The 15,599-nt window shown below is 41.1% G+C and overlaps 1 long non-coding RNA gene across 1 annotated transcript; it reads right to left on the bottom strand.

Annotated features, from left to right (window-relative positions):
* LOC110396675 lies at window positions 9-15,115 on the bottom strand. Its single transcript, XR_002437163.1, has 3 exons — window positions 14,232-15,115; window positions 6,759-7,100; window positions 9-4,750 (listed from the first exon to the last, which is right to left on the bottom strand). It is a non-coding gene; the product is annotated as an uncharacterized LOC110396675 (long non-coding RNA).

The raw sequence follows: 15,599 nt of genomic DNA, 5'->3' as shown, positions 1-15,599 counted from the left end.
CCCTCGCGCCGCGTTCGCCTCTCCACGCGTGTGCGGTCACCCGAGGTGCGCCCGGCTGGGGGGACGGGGGAGCGCTGAGGGAGAGCGTCGGCTCTGAGACCGCCCGCCCTGCCCTCTGCTCTGTGACATTTCTGCGCTTTTTCTGCGCGAGTGACTCCTCCTTTCGCTTCTCCTCGCTTCGAGGAGCGCGGCGCTGACCGCGTCCTGTTGCTGTCACGGCTGTGAAACTCGGACCGATTCCCCCGCGGTGTTCCTCAGCTCTCGGCGGTCTCCGCTGTTCGGGGCTCCGGCACCGTCCGGGGGAGGGCCCGCGGGACGCGGAGCCCTTCGCCGGGGGATGGGGACCCGAGCGCGGTGTGGCACGCAGCGAGCGCTCCTTGCCCAGCGGCAGGGTAGTCCCGATCCCCGCCGAAGGGAAACGCTCGGAGGTGGAACGGTGCTCCGCCGAGAGCACGGCGCCGTGCTGCTCTGCGAGATGCTCCACGGCCGCCCTGACCGGGGAGAACCAACCCGCTGCGGGCGATACGCGGCAGGAACGGGCGTAGTACTGTCACGCATTCAGCACGAGGGTTTGTGGCTGCTCGGTAGAGCAGCCGCTGCCGTTTGGCTGTGCAAATCAGATACAGGCTGAACTTTCTTCTCGGAGGGCATTAGTTTGGAACGTTGTGGCGCTTGGGTTCCTACAGGTGTTATCCTGTAGGCAGTGCGTAGGGAAGGGCGTGAGGATCGCCGCGCTGCCGAGAGCTGTCGCACTGCAGTGCCATGGAAAGTCCATAAATTGCAGTTTGGGATCTTTCTCTTTGATATCACCACGAAAACCATTAAAATGAATAAAGTTCAGGCTGGAAATAAAGTTGACGAGTTTAAACCTCCAAAAAAAAAAAAAAAAAGTAAATTTCCAAACAGAGTGAAGTCATGACACAGCAGCACTGTAAACAAGGAAGATCGCCAGCTGCCTTTAGATAATTGCCTGCATGGAATGGGTGCCAGTTTTAATTTTTAATTGCAAATTGCAATTTTGGCAGCTGAAAATGCCAACATTCTATCTTTTATCTGAGCAAATCTGCGTGAGAGAGCTCGAAACATTGCTGTAATGTAGAGGTGCCTAGTGATGCTGTTACCTTTAAGGGTCTGTGATGCTACAGCTCCCGTTTTTAAGTCACGCTTGGAGTTCCACTGGATATCAATTTGTCAGACATCTCCATTGCTGGTCTATCAATTCTTTTAATGTATTTCATTAATTCTGATTTAATGACTGCCAGATATTCAGATAATACTGTTGGTGTTCCTGGCTCGCTTTTTCCATCCACCTGATCAAATACAAGTGCGTCTTGGAAAACCTTCTCCCTGACAGGGTCAGGAAAAAAAGAAGTCTCGAAATAGCTCAGAGTTGCAAAGACATTACCACGTATGTGGATGAGATGTCCGCTGCTACTGCTGCTAAGCTATTCTTGACTCCACAGAGCCCGTTATAGCTTGGCACTATTTCTGCTCCAGGAATGAATGGGCAATCTGCTGTAAGCCCAACGTCTAGATCAGTGTTCTCCTGAAATGAAGCTCACGCTCATATGCAGGGCTGAAATAGCCCAAGGGTGCTTTCAGAGTTTCAGTCTGAAGTCTGAGACTTGTGGGTTTATTTTGGCCTGCCTGTTGCTTTTGAAATGAAAAGGGGAGAATTAAGCACTGGTTACAAGTAAGAAACGGTCTCCGTAGTGGTATTTTCATTTCTTGTTTCCATAGGGTAAAATGCTTGAGAGCTGAGGATGATGCCCACTTTGCTCTTATTTCTTCTTGTCCTTTCAAAGCGGAGAGAAAATAACATAGCCACCTGAGGGGAAAGTGTTGTGACCTACATTTGGAAGCCAGTTGGTTAATTTATTTGTAAATACAAACTTGCAAAATGCTGCCAGAGGCAGCTGCTCTGCAAACTTTTGCTACCAGCTGAACAATTTACTCTTGAGCGTGGCCCTTTGACTTCAGTATAATTGTGCTGGGTTGTAGCGCCATAAATTACACGTTCCTTTCTGTGTTTCTCAGTAGCTCTTTGCATAGCAGCCCTAGTTGAAGTCTTTACTGCACGTACCACAGTCTTCTGTTCTTACTCATTTAGGAACACTTAAAATATGTACGCTTATGAAATCAGAAAAGAAAATTCTACCATTTATGAGTAATGAGTCAGTAACTTAAACTCTGGCTAATTAAGTATTTATGCCACACCACATCACCTACACGTGGAGTATGTACATATTTAATGCATGTGGAGGTGTGTTAGAGTGCTGTAATAGTCTGACTCCTTAGAATCGTTGTCTTGGGATGTCGTAGGATTTCTTTTTGTCATTGCTGTTGTTTATTTAGATTATTTTTGGTTGTTTGGATTGATAAGAAAGTGTAGACGTTGCCTTAGAAGGATCAAAGAGGAATTCCAGATTTGTTGCAAATTTAACTCTGGGTTTCATCTTCAGCTGTCGTAAGGATTTTGTATTGTTTTTATTCTTAATTAACATTCTGAAAAAGAAGTAGCACGAGAAGTTCAGAAGAAGTACTACTCTTTGATACTGTTAGTTGCGTAAGTTTCCTGATTTAACATGTTGTATTTATTTCAGGAATAATAAAATTTCTGTTTCTTACTGACTTCTTTTTAATAAATTATGTGCAAAAGTCTTTCACATTTGTCATGGCAATGTCCTTATCGTTTCAAAGCCATCACCTTTTGCTCTGGAAGCTTCTGAATCACAAATTGCAGGGCCGGGTGCCTATCACTTTGCATGACCTGTGTTGATGTTTCCATGGGCCTCCTCTACTGGCCATTGCTGGAGGAAATAAGATACAGGGCTAGATGAATGTATGACCCAGTATGATCATCTTCTCGTCCTTTTGCATTCTGGATGGAAAAAGGCTGGAAAGTGATTTCTGAAAAAAATCTAGCAATGCCATCAGAAATTTAACTAGCTATTTTAGCTTTCCATATCTGCTTTCTGGACATCTTTTACTAGTGATCAGATGGCCACTGAACAGAAGTGTCTTTGCATCTGAGCTAACAGTGCTGCATCATGTACTGTGCTATGAGTATAATTAGGGAGATTCCACACTCTGGTTAGAAACACAGTAATGTGCAACCCTAAATACTTTCCTAGTAGAAAGCAGTAAAAATGATTCTGTCTCTTTATTTTATCCATCTACAGGCATCTAATGAATTCATTCCGGGTGTTCTGTAGGTAGAACTGTGGCTTTTACCTTTTTGAGTACATTTCAGAGCCAGGGCCTGGTATTCTTAGGATAACAACGTATTTTTATTTATTTAAAAGACAAATATCAGTATGATATTTACAAATAGCAAGTGTTAGCAGAGTTGACAACGTAAATGGTGTGGCAAAGCCACATTAGTCTTATTAGGTGCTGAGGAGGTAAAAATTCAAAGGTCTGTAACTGCCACCTAAAGGTTAGTAACCGTTTTCTTTCCGGCAGTGAATTACCGTGAATACTGTGGTGCACTTCAGTATAAATCCACAGGAATTTGTTCCACCTGAGGCAGTCCATGATTCTGTATGTGTGCATATTTCTCCTTGAAGCATTCTTTGGAGAGGATCCCGGTATCTTTCCAGTCTAACTGGAAGACATACTCTTCCCATTCATGTCAAACAGTGTTTGTCTGGACAGGTCTTGAACTTTGGTGGATGGAGGTGCCACAGCCCTGCTGAGCAACCTGCTGCAGGCCTGCATGACCCTGCTGTTGAAAACAGAGAGTGTGAGGTGGGGGAGAGTTGACCTGAACCTCTCAAGTGCCCATTTTTGTACCATCTGGCACTGGAACACATGGTTTCTTTATCCTTGTAGTTTCTCTTCCAGGAGCTGTAGGCTGCTTGAGTTGCTGTGAGCTGCCAATCAACTGGTAGATCACCCTCTTGCTCCCACTCCAGCTCCCTCAACCGCTATGTGAGGCACATACTCAAGGCCCTAGGCCTTCTTGGTTGCTCTCCCAGGTTCTGCTCATCCCTTGTCACTTCACCTGGCAACTGGATGCCTCAATGTGAAGCCATGCAGAATAAAGGAGAACAATAACTTTCCTCACCTTTCTGTCCCTGTTTCTCTAACATAACTGTATGTTGCTTGCCTTATCTCTGGTAGGGGTGTGCTTTTAGTTTGTACTGACCTGCTGTGTCCATAGTAACTCCAGAGGCCCTTTTCACCGGTGTTGCTGGGTGCCCATATGGATGCATGTTGTTTGTTGTGGGTTTTTTTTGTCTGCACCAGATGCAGAGCTCTACTCTTCTCGTAACTGAACTTCCTAAGTTTTTATGTTCACTTCCTATATGCTCTTGTGCAGTGCATTTCACTCATACTCTAGCCACACAGATACATCAGCCTTCAAAGCTTTTTGTGCTTTCTCTGTGATCATTAGAGAAGATGAAATGGGCAACAAGGCTTCATTCCTGTGCTTTCCTGCCGTTGTTCATGGGTAGCAGTCCTTTCCTGGAACCCTGTCGTGGGCGCTACATAACTTCTCTTTTTGTTCAGTTTTTGTTGGAGAACTGTTGTTCATGTGAGGATCTTCAGGATTGGCAATGTCTGTCATGTGATGTGCATAAGAAGTGGTTTTCACTCACCTCAGCAAAATATTGTTTCACATTTTACTCTTCAGGCTTGATTTCTCCAGGTCCCTCATTTATACTCGCCTTGCTTTCTGACTTAACAGTAGTGGTCCAGGAGAAATAATGCTCTGCCATAAAAATCAAAACTGTTCCTCATCTTCCTGGAAATAAGAGAACAAAAGGTTTACTTTGAGAAAGTCACCAGGACTGGGACTGGTGAAAGTTTACGCACGTGGGCTTTCTTCTATTTATCCTAATGTTTATTTCTCAAATGAGATGATTGAGTTGTGTATGTGGTTAATGAGGCGGATCATGTAGTACATTAGTATGTGTCTTTGGCAGTTTTAAATAAATGTACAGCCTGAGTGGAGTCTTCTCCATCTCTTCTCCTACTGTACTCGTGATGTGAGTTAGACATTTCTTTGTGGCTGTAATTTCCCCCCTCATTTTATAATCTTACACTTAGTATTGTGTTGGGGGGTAACAATTCTACCTTTTATGTGTTTTTCTTTCTTTGTCAGTCTTGGAAGTGACATTTCTTATCTTGCTTATTGAGCGTCTTGTATGAGGTGAGGACTCTTGATGAACTTTTTGTGGCCTCATATAGTGAGAAATATTGCCTGGAATGATAGATTTTGGCCAGGGGTAGGATGATGTACAAATATGCTGTGTGGCATTAAGTATATGCTGTCGCAAAGGAGTAGCTGCTTTAGAGAATGCCTGGAAGATTTTAGGAAGATTTTAATTGCCTGTGAGATGCTGTTTGTGCGACAGATTTGCACGGGAGATTCTAGGCGATGGCTTAATAAGCTAGGGACCTTTTCTCTTTAATAGTTTCCAAGTTTCTGCAGTATTTGACTTTATAAAGTGAAAATAAATGTCATTATATAGTTGGGCAGTTGTGATGGGCTTTCAGTCCTCCAAATTTGACTATATTTTTAATAGCTATTCATCCAATGTTGTTTGTGGTGAATTAAGTTTCTTGAATTGGATAAAAGTAGAACCGAGCTAAAAAAAAATCAATAACTTCAAATAACTTCTAGCATCAACCAAATGGAATACCAGAGATCATTCCGTCTTTAATAATTCATTCACTATTCATTAGAATAATCATCATTGATATATTTACCAGTACTCATGAAAACGAAGGGAAACTTTTTTTGATAGCCCTAGTGAAATGGAAAAGCACATTCTGTAATGTTATTAATGTTTTAATGGAAAAAAAGGGTTACACGGGGAAAAAAAAGTACTTAGTCCTGGACAATGTAAACTTCCAACACTGAAAACTCAGTGCTGTAGGGTGGTTGTTTCTTAATAACTCACAGACAAAACTTAATTTCCAACTGTTTTGTATGGTCATATTTCTGTTACCATAACTTTTAAATCTGATGAAAATTAATGACATTTCCCACATATTGCAGTTGAAGGAAAACTGAGTCGTCTTCACGCAGGTAAAATAAGAAGGAGTAGAACACAAAAATAGTACTATGTAATGAAAAATCTTTAACATATAAACATAATGGCTATTATTTGCGTCTTTCTTCCTAATAAGACAGATGTGTTTTTTTGTTGTTTTTTTTTAAACCATAAGTCTTGCTTTTTCCCTTTGCAAACCATTCACACAACAGAGCGTGCATTCTTATTTTTAATGCTGGTGTACTGAGATTTGCTTTTTGTTTGTGTATTATGTATGATTTTCCCTTTCTGTTTTCTGAGAGAGATGTTACTAAGAGTTTGATTTGCAGGTTTCCTGTAAGAGAGCAGATTCTGATTGCCCAAGGGATTGCCACTGCAGCACAATTAAGGCAGAAAATTCATCAGCTGTTTCGTTTTATCAATTGCAAAGTATTATTAAGCAGTTGCTGTGCTTATGTCAAAGCAAAATTTCTTTAAAATATCAATTAAAAGTTCAGAGTCTGTCTTACAGTTCATCTGTACTTGATCAAGATGTGTGTTCAATTTTCCGTGTAACAGCAGATTTATCTTTTGTTAGCTGTCTGAGTTGCAGTGTAATTGCGTTACAGGAAACTCAGCAAAACATTCATCACTTTGGGCACTGAAGTGTGTAGTCTTAGGCACTGCATTCTACTTGAAAGAACATGGGGGTACTTGTTAGTATGTGTGGCTGGGTCTGGTGATTCAGAGGGCACAGTGCTTAGCTACACATACCTGAATTTCTCTCCTTGGCCTTCATCCAAGAAGATCTTCAGGCATAAACGTGCATATTTTCCTTTACAGAGATGGACACAAATATGTACGTAAGCATTTTCTCGAGGAGTGATGGATTTTCAAAGGCATTGAATACCTACTTCCTTTAATTATTCTATTGTGCCTTCCATGGGTAATTCAATTTTTTCTCTACAACTTGTATCAAATGAAGTTTAACAAATGAATCATGCTCTTAAACTGATTAGGAATAATGAAGAAAGGAAGTTCTGTACCTGCTCACTTCTTGATTTAAGCAGTATATTCCTGTTTGTCTTGGCTACCTTCTTGCTTTGGGGCTCCCTCCTTAAAAAGAAGGGAGCACATTAAGCCTTTCAGGAGTTTTTATGGAGTTTTAATTATTTTAATTTCAATATATCAAATGTCATAAGTAGCAACACACTGGTGACGAGTCAAACGTGACAAAACCAAGACAGTAAAATCCATCTGCTTTGAGAGGAAAACAATGTTGCACACGCCCTTTTTGAGATCATTCAGTCAGAAATAGCATCTAACTTCTTCTAGTGCATTAAATTTAATTGCTTTGTATGTCCTAAGCTCATCCATAACCATAGTATTTGAGAACTACCCATTAAACACAAATGCACAAATCTTCCTCTTCCGTATTCTGTTAACAGGGACGTGCTTAAAAGCTACTGCTCGCCCTTTTCTAAATGTACATCATGTGTGGATCCTGACCTGCCTGAGAGGGCCTTCTGGGGGAAATGAAGATGAAACATGGTGTTGTAGGTATTTCTGTGAGTTGTGGAGGTGGGAGCCACTTGTGTTTGACAGTGAGTTTGGAAACATAGAGCATCTCCCCAGGAGACCAGTCTGGATCGGCAACCACGTGCTTTTGATGGTGGCACTGCTGTGTCCTCAGAGCGTGACAGGTGGTGGCTCAGTGAAGCTGGTGTGAGCACAGGAGCTGGGATGGTGAGTGGGCAGTGTCCTTTCACGTGGCCCTGTGCGGGAGACGATGCATCGCTGCCAGGGCATCACACAGCCAATTTAGCAGCTTGCAAAGCACTTCTCTGCACCTGAGAAAGTTGTGCTGACTGAGGTTAGAAGTGCACTGTGGAGAAAACAAATCTCTGCATATTTTCTCATCTCTTTGCAGCTGATAATAGTTCCTGTGGAGTTCTTTCTGCATGTGTGCGTGTGTTGTATAAACCATCACCACAGAGAAGTGCATGTTCTTGATCTTTGTTGCTCTCAACAAAAAGATGCTTGTTGGTGGCAGGAAACATATAGCAGCTTGTGTAGGGAGGCAGCAAGCTCCCTGCTGGTAGCTGTGTGGTTGGCAGGAGCTGTGCTTGTGACTATGGGGTGCTCCTCAGTGCTGTGCCTGAGCCCCTCCTGAAGGGCAGCTGGGAGGCAGAACTTTCCATGCCCGTGGCCCCACCTGAGTGCTTTTATGAGCAATGTGAAGTAAGTGATGGTTCCTTTGAGGAGGTTCCAGGATGCTTCCTGTGCACTGCATGGTTAGTTGCAGTAAGGACAGGTGCGCATCAGTGATTTATTGAATTGCTAGTCTCTTTGTGGATGTTTCTCTCCTCAAGAAAATGTCCCATTCCTAAAAGCATCCAGAGACTGAAGACGAAGCAGAATGTAGAAGAAAAAGGGAGCAGCTTTGCTAACATCTTCAGGTGTTGTAAATTTTTATATAATAAAAAAGTTGTTCAAATAGATGTATTTCTCTTCCCCTTTAATCTTGGAAGCAATAGGTTTGACTTGATGCTTGGAGAGGCTGTCTGGAAAGAAGTGAGCCTTCCTCAGAGGTCACCCTGGCTGCTGACTAGCCTCGTGATTTGGCTGCCACTGATAATCTGTTTGCCAGAGCATTGAGGGATGCTTGTAGGCTGTGAGGAGGCAGGTGGCAATCCTGAGTTGTAAGTGCACTTGGGAAGGAATTTTGATTTTCATCCTGAAAACGCTCTTAGATGTACTTTCTAGTGGTATTCTTAGTAGTTAATAGTACTTTGATCATTTCCACTAACTGCTATCTAACTGAGCATTGGTAAAAGCAGTCTCTCAGTCAGGGGTGATAGTGAAACTCATCTTAGTAGAGGCGTTTTTATAAAGCTTCTGAAGATAACACTTGAGAAGTTCTTGTATGGAGGGCTAAAGACCTATCCTGAAGTTGCTGAAGCTGTTACATCATGTATATGCGGGCATTCCACATGAGATTTCACTGTCTGGAGATAAAGTATAGGGAGAGCCATGGTGAGAGCACTCATGGGAGTATACAGAGGAAAGAAACATTACCTAGATGGGAAAATTGTGTGGGAGAATGCATCTATATCTACTTGTCTCCACTTGACTGACACTCGTTATTACTGTAAAGTTAGAAACCTGTGTTTATCTTACATTATTAATATGTTTTTAATTGATATTTTTTTTCCCTTTCTGCTTTCTGTAGAGAGAAAGCTGAAGTACCAGTGTGAATCAGTTTATTAAATTTACATACAGGTAAAGCATGGTATTGATCCTTATTTTGTTTCCTGTTGAGTTCTCAACCCTGTGTGCATACCTGAGGAAATAATCAGTAGTATTTTTCTACATAATGAACATCTTGTTTACTACCTGTCTGTGTTTCTGGTCGCTTGTCCTTGCTAAATGTTGTTGTGTTTTGGGGGTCTCTGTATGTGCATGTGTTCTGGTAGCTAAAGTGAACATGAGAATCTGTTGACTTGTCATTCAAGTCAATTGCCAAGCGTTTATTTAGACTTAAAGCAGTAGCTTTCAGTATTTTTCTGTTTTATGATGTTTTAGGATGCATATTAACTTGATTTCTTATCCAGTTAGAATAACTACTGAACCCCAAACTGTGTGATCTGAGCACCATATACAGATGGCTTAAAACAACTACATGTGAGTGGTTTGAGAGAAGAGGACAAAGTGGGGTCCCAGGAGTTCAGCCCCATCTTGTGCATGAAACAATGTCAACGTTAGGGAAGACCTGCGGATGGACATCTGAAACTCCCATCCTTCTGAACGCCTTTTGGCTTGCTGAGAAATAGAATCCTCAAGGACGTTTTCTGCAGGAAGGAATTCAGTTGCTACAGTGCAGTCTTATTCCTGTCCAGGGAATTTCTCCTTGAAACTGTAGCTGAGTTAATGACATCTATAAAATATCAAAGACCTCTAAAAATACGACAAAATTAGATTGAGCGTTGTTATGGTTGCAGTTCATTAATGGGAAAGCTGGAGCTGAAGTATCCATACTAGACTGAAGTGTGGTATCACAGCAGTAAGAGTCAGAAGAGGAGTTTCTTTGAAAAATCCTTTGTGTGATTTTGCTATCCGCTATTTTTTTGCCTGCCCATATGTGTAAATTACTTCCCTCCAAGGAAAGGTCACAGTATTCTTTTTGGCTTGCTTTTATCATCAGCTTTAGAAGTTAATCATAAATAATATGATAGTGACTGAAAACTCAGATTATTAAGAAAGTGCAGATAGTGACATTTCAGATACATTTCTGAATTAAGATTCACGTCTGTATTTGAATTATATAATTGACTAGCAATCATTATTTAAGAAATAATATTTTACAAAATTGAGACTGTATTTTTACCATTAGCCATGGCAAAATTGTATTTTTCTCTGTCTTGAGTACAAAAGAGGCAAATCTCTCTGAGCTATGACTGAGATGAAAATGAGCCTGGATGAGAACACAAGCAGCTGAAAAGATTTTGAACTAAGTTAGAGAAGAGTCAGGCAAGAGAACTGCACTGTATTTTGATTTTGGAAATGGGATCAGTTTGCTCGTGAGGCCCACTCATCTCTCAGGACCTACGTTTAGCATCCAGCAGAGAACCAGAGTCCATCCCAGCACAGTGTGTGCTACAGAGCAGCATTCTGTGTGCATGCAGGGTGTTTGCTGTGTTCAGTCTCTTGCGATGGCTCAGTAACAAAACTTCTGTCTTCACTTGAGAAGAGAGCTGTGACTGACACGTGCTGTTGGTAGGTTGGGCTCTCACCAGGATGGATCTGTGCTCTCTTTTCTGAGGGCTTCCTTGCCTACCTCTAGAGGGTGTTCAGGTGACAGCAACAAATCACTGTGGATATGGTTCGTACTGTTTTCTGGCAGGAGGATAAACCCGTGTCTTGCAGTCTCCTTGTGTTTCAGCTCCTGCAGTAGCCTTAGGACTGGGCTGAGCGGATGCTCTGAGTGCTCATCACTGCAGCTCTGTAACGTCTGCCCTCAGCCTGGAGTTTGTTCCTAGGCTGTGTAGGGAAAAAGTTGTTCATCTTAGCTTTTGATAGCTAGCTGTACAAAGCATCTGGCTAGTTAATTATTATAATTGCATTTATGAGTAACAAAACCAGAAAGTACACTTCGCATGATTCATTAAGGGGGGGAAAAAAAAAAAAAAACAAATGAAACTGTTCTCTTTTAGTTTGTCTGGCAACCTCAGGAGCATGTGTTAGAAATGTTGTTCATTCAACAGTAAGCTATTAATTGCAGACTAACGTAGATGCATTTGTAACTTACCTAGCTTCAGTAAAGCTGTAAAAAAAAAAAAATTGTGGTGATACATTTTTTTTAATCAATTCTTGAAAATGATGCTTGCTTTGGCAGATACTGCATTGTTACATAACCTGGGAATTTCACTGCGTAACAATTTTGTGAAAGTTATGTCTCAAGTGGTTAATGAAAGCTCTTGCTGCATTATTTGGCTTTGCCTGATGACACTGAGATAGAGAAGTGAATGCCTCGTGGAAGGATAGGCAGAATGGCAGCATGGCTTCCCAGCACATGGCAGGGAGAACAGGCTGCAGGTGAGCTAACAGCAGCAAAGTGTCTCATGACTTTTTGAGACTGTCTACCAAACTTTCAAAATGATGTATAAGTAAGTTCTTCAAAAACAGGAGTGAATAAAGGATATTTTACTCTGTGATTTCGAGATGACATTTAAAATTGATGGACATTGTGCCCAGGTAGGCTGTGTCCCCTGTGTCTGCAGCTTCAGTTCTGTGCTGGATCACAGAACATGCTGTGTTTATTAAGCAGTGTGCATACGCCATGGCTCTGGTTCTCTCATTTGTCCTTCTTGTACATCTGAAGATGTCCCGGAAAGCAAGAAGTGTGTGGCCTTTCTGTTCACACAGCCCTAGCAAATCCAAAGACAAGCCAGACTTCCCTGAATCTTCACCCTTGTTAGTTCAGGCACCTTCGTAATCTCTAAAGTCAAAACAAAGCAAATTGTCAGCACTTCTGTCCCGGGAAAAGCCAGCACTGCAAAAACATGGTTATTCCTTTTTTTGTGTGTGAATGAGTGTCTCAAGGTTCTTACTCCAACAGAAAATATCAAGAAAAGCTTCTGTGTCTTCTTACCAAATTCAGGTGTTTTCCAAAAAGCCATTCAAAGTGAAGATATTCAACTTTGAGTGTCTTTTTCGATTCTCTGCCAGCCTGTTCTTCTTGTTTGTACCTGGTTGCTTTCCTAAGGCACTAATGATCATTTACTGCTTCAGTGCTCTCTGATTAACTCCAGTCTCAGAGAACCACAGGACTGGAGCTGAATGGGTTGATAATGGCCAGACCTACAAGAGGACTCCATGGACATTGTTGAGGGGTAAAAGGAGAACAACTTTTGTCGCAGTGGTTTATGTCCTTTAAAATTTCAGCACACTGTTTTTGGCTTTCTGGAAACTCTCTGATGCATTCAAGTATATAACTATATAAAGATATATATATACACACATATATAAAAAAGTGCTGATATGCATTTCCATCCTCATTAAAAAAGCAGAGAACATGACTTACAGTTTGTTGAGTCAAACATTAGCACTTCTGCATAGAGAAGTCTTTAACACGTACAAATGACAAGCCAAATCCTAAAGCTGTTTACTAGCCGTTAATTCCAGTCTAAATCCAGAAGCCCTTACTCAAGCAAAAGACCACTGAAGTAATAGGATCCTTTATCTTAATAGTGCTGTATAACTTAAATTCTTCTCCAGCTTTCTATCAATCAGCACTGTTTTGTTGTGTTGTGCAGCTCACACAATGCTTGTGCTGCATCAACTTTGGCTATACGTGCTAACTCATATGGAGCTGCAATGGATCACAATATGCTTTTGGCAACGTTTTTGGATCTTTGCTGTAGCCATTTGCAACGAATAACAGAAATTGTGACAAAATGCCTTTCCTTTAAAGGTAGTCATTAAAATACTGCTACAAAAGTAACCATAGAGTTTGGAAAATGATGTGGTACAAAATAACATATTTTGCGACACACACTTCTATTTTTTTCTGAAAATGATTGTTCTTTTGCAGGCATGGGAATGTGGATACGTTCCTAATCTAAAATCAATAGGAAATACTTCAGTTGTTCAAATAGCTCTTAAACATATTTTAGATTGATAGCTGATTGTATATTATGTTTGCAGCCTTTGTGCAAAGCAGTGTTTAATAGCACAGCTTGCTGTATAATGAATATAGAGAAAGACTGTTCTTTATAATATCAATCTATAAAAACTCAATGTATTTATTCATATAATGCAGTTGATGTCAAGTTGCCACAGTGCTTAGAATTTATTGCCACATTGCTTGACACATAGCTATCAGCTGAAATAACTCCTTCAAAATTGCAGCTCAACCTCAAGATTTCCTGCTTCCTGTTTAGAAACTGACTTCACAAGCTAGTTGGATGGCTGAATTAGCAAGGATATAATGGTTCTATGGAAAGCAGCTGCTAACGGAAAGTTATCAGTATTGGAACAGGTTACTTACAGGATTTTCCTTCAATTGCTGTCATTATTGCCTGCATATGCAGCGGTTATCAGTGACTATAATTGCTCTATAGTTGCCCTGCCCCACTGTCTTACTGTCATATTCATTTTTAGCTTTCCTAAAATCTAGGCATAAAATATCTGGGGATTAATCTACTATTATGTTTTGTGTTTTGCCTAGCAATTTTGTGCAAGTTGCTAATTATTAGTGACTCTTGTGGTGTGAACACAAATATCCTCACATTCTCCTGATGAAACGCATTTTCTCTTGAAGTCTGTGGTACCAGTTTTGGCCCAATTGATTTGCGTATTTTTTTCCTCCATACTACTGTGAAAAAGAGACTAAAGTAAAATTGTGCCATGGTGGAGACGTTTCAGAGGGGAGACCTGAAGGAGAGTGGTTTCTGCTTGGGCCATCGCGTTTGTTGCCCCCGTGTCTGGGACCATTGTAAAGCACAGCACCCCACCTGTTAATGGCAAAGGTTAAGGTTAATGGCAAAGCGTGGGTGTGAATTGCTAACTACGTGTTTATATGCCAGCTCTGCGTTCGTCAGAGTTGGAAAGGGTTTCAGCCTGGCTTGAAGATTCTGTCTACAGAGAATGATTATTATCAAGCAAGAAAACTTGCATTTATAAAGATATAAACAGGTGATAGGCAACAACTGGCAGTCAAAGGCATCACAGCTTTAGCGCACTTACCCTAATGTTATGTTTAGTCTTCTCTTGTGACGTTCAGGGTTAGCATAGTTGATCCTCTGACTCGAAGTACACAAAGCCACAGTAATGATGATATTCTTAGCTGGGCTGAGGACAACTACTACCTTAAAAATGTTTCCTGTTGTGATCTTCTTCCTTGCGGTGTGTTGTGTGCCGATAAGTCACAACTTGCAGCTTGCGGTGTCTTATTGCTTAATTTAACCATAGCTTGCATGTCTTACGGTTTGATTGGCTGGCAAAGCATGCAGAAATTCTGAGTCAGATGCACCTATTTCTGGATGCCCAATATAATTAGGTGCAGCCCTGAAGCAACACGCTTTATGCAACTTTCCAGGCACACACAATGCAAAAATACACGTAAGGGTTTAAAAATTATTTGAAAAAAAAAATGCCATTTAACACCAAATTATGATTGTACTCATTCTGATGAGCCTTTTGGTAAAGATGAGGTCCTGCAGCTTTTAAAAAGTTATAATTTTTATACATATGAAATGTGCCAGCTGGACATTCCTGGAAATTCAGGTGTCCTGTATAGAGCCAGCCTTGTTATTAAAGTTCACGACTTTCTGTGCTACTTTTCTTTAGTCCTGGGGCATGGCTTTTGAAAGGGAGTTTTGTTTCTGTAGCCTTGTTTGCATGATCAGCTTGCTAGAAAAGTGTGCCAATTAGTGGCACTGCCACTGGATGCCAGCTGAAAACAGGGCTGAAAACAGCTGCTTGTGTTCCAGGGGATACAGGAATTATGCAGTACTGATAATTTTTGGCTCCAAACAATTGAGTTTGGGTCTGTCACCAGCAGAAGGGAGTGAAAAACTAGAACTGTCTTGCTGAAAAGGATATGAAAGAAATATTTCCTTATATTAGGAGACTAAGGCTTTATTGAACAGTTTGAGTCTAAACTGCCTGAAATGTGATTACGTGCTTAATTACTAGTGTGTAAATAATGGAGTAAAATCCTCATGGGTTGTAATTGAGGTACACCTGTAAGCAATTAAGTAGAACAGTTTATAAAATTGATTTATTGAAAATAAAGAAAATATGTCAATTCTCACAGCACAAAATCACACACCTCCATGTGCTGAAAATATTGCCTCCTAGGAGAATCAGATATAAATCTGGAAGTAGATTCTGGTTTCTCTTTCTACCATTGCTTTATCTGCTTCATTTTTAGCAGTAGAAATAGAATAGCAGGAATAGAGACCTTCCAAGGTCATGTAGTCCATCTGCCTGACCACTTCAGGGCTAACCAACAGTTTCAGCATCTTACTGAGGGCAATGCCCAAACCTTATGTACAATTAAGGTTATAATTTTAATTACATATAATTAAAATTAAAAATACACCGTTTAAT

Source organism: Numida meleagris, chromosome 3 (assembly GCF_002078875.1).
Source record: "Numida meleagris isolate 19003 breed g44 Domestic line chromosome 3, NumMel1.0, whole genome shotgun sequence".
NCBI lineage: Eukaryota > Metazoa > Chordata > Aves > Galliformes > Numididae > Numida > Numida meleagris.
This window is presented reverse-complemented; position numbering and strand designations above follow the sequence as displayed.